This window comes from Alosa pseudoharengus, unplaced genomic scaffold, assembly GCF_046254945.1.
Source record: "Alosa pseudoharengus isolate Yale_2024_CS ecotype anadromous, Long Island Sound unplaced genomic scaffold, YU_APseudo_1.1 YU_APseudo_1.1_scf_4, whole genome shotgun sequence".
Lineage (NCBI taxonomy): Eukaryota > Metazoa > Chordata > Actinopteri > Clupeiformes > Clupeidae > Alosa > Alosa pseudoharengus.
The window spans coordinates 2,318,608-2,320,158 of NW_027468774.1; positions in this window are offsets into that span (position 1 = coordinate 2,318,608).

Below are 1,551 nucleotides of genomic sequence, written 5' to 3' on the forward strand. Positions count from 1 at the left end.
CCAGACGATACAGTGTTACAGCCTCGGCTGAAAAATTCGGAGACTCTTGCAAATTTGGACTGTCTTTTAAATCACTTGTCACCTCAATGTAAAGAAGAGCTACAATCTTTGATTCTGTCGTTTAAATGCCTGTTTTCAGATAATCTCTCTTGTACAGATTTAATTCAGCATGATATTGATGTTGGCGACGCACAGCCTATCCGTCAACGTTTTTATCGAGTTGCTCCACAAAAGCAGAAGTTTTTAGATGCTGAAGTTAACTATTTACTGGATCATGGTTTGGCTAAACCCTCATACTCAAGCTGGGCGTCTCCCTGTTTGCTGGTGGGTAAGCCAGATAATACCTATCGCTTTTGTACTGATTACCGTAAGGTGAATAAAGTTACAAAGCCAGATTCATTCCCACTCCCCAGAACGGATGACTGTATAGACCAAGTAGGCTCTGCACGCTTCGTCAGTAAGTTTGACCTATTGAAAGGATACTATCAGGTGGCGTTGACACCACGAGCACAAGAAGTATCAGCATTTGTGACGCCGTCAGGTCTTTATTCATATACTGTTATGAGTTTTGGCCTACGCAACGCGCCCTCAACGTTCCAGCGTTTAATGAACCATGTCATATCTGGTCTCAAAGGGTGTGCGGTGTACTTAGACGATGTGGTGGCTTTTAGTGACACCTGGGAGTCACACCTGTCGTGTATCCGTGCACTTTTTGAGAGGCTGGTTGAGGCAAAGTTGACTGTAAATCTGGCCAAATGCGAATTTGCTCGTGCTACCATAGTCTACTTGGGGAAAGTTGTGGGTCAAGGTCAGGTATGCCCTGTCAGGGCTAAGGTGCTGGCCATTGACCGTTTCCCTCCTCCTACTACTAAGCGGGAGTTAATGCGTTTTCTGGGGTCGGATATTATCGGAGTTTCTGCTCCAACTTCTCCACTGTTGTGTCACCACTCACAGACCTAAAGGGTGAAATTTGTTTGGTCATCAGAGTGTCAAAATGCTTTTGAGAATGTTAAGCAGCTGTTAAGCTCAGCACCTGTCCTGGCTGCTCCTCGGTCAGATAGACCATTTAAGATTCAAGTGGATGCAAGCCAGGTAGGGGCAGGGGCTGTGCTTTTGCAAACAGATGATGCTAGCATAGATAGACCCGTATGCTACTTCTCACGTAAGTTTAATAAGCATCAGTTCAACTATTCAACTATCGAAAAGGAGGCCCTCGCCTTGGTGTGGGCGTTGCAACATTTTGATGTCTATGTGGAAAGTGGTGCACAGCCGGTGATTGTGTACTCGGACCACAATCCTCTTACATTTTTGCACACACTTCAGAACCCCAACCAGCGGCTGATGCGCTGGGCACTGTTTTTGCAGCCTTATAATTTAGACATTCGTCACATCCGTGGTACGGATAATGTCATGGCTGATGCCCTGTCCCGTGCCTTGGATGAGGATGACTGAGTGATTGTCATGTCTTGTTCTGTCTCATCTGTCCTTGTGTCTCTCCTGTCTCCTGTCCGGTCTATCCTTAGATTTGCTTTTTCCAGGCGCCGGGAGATT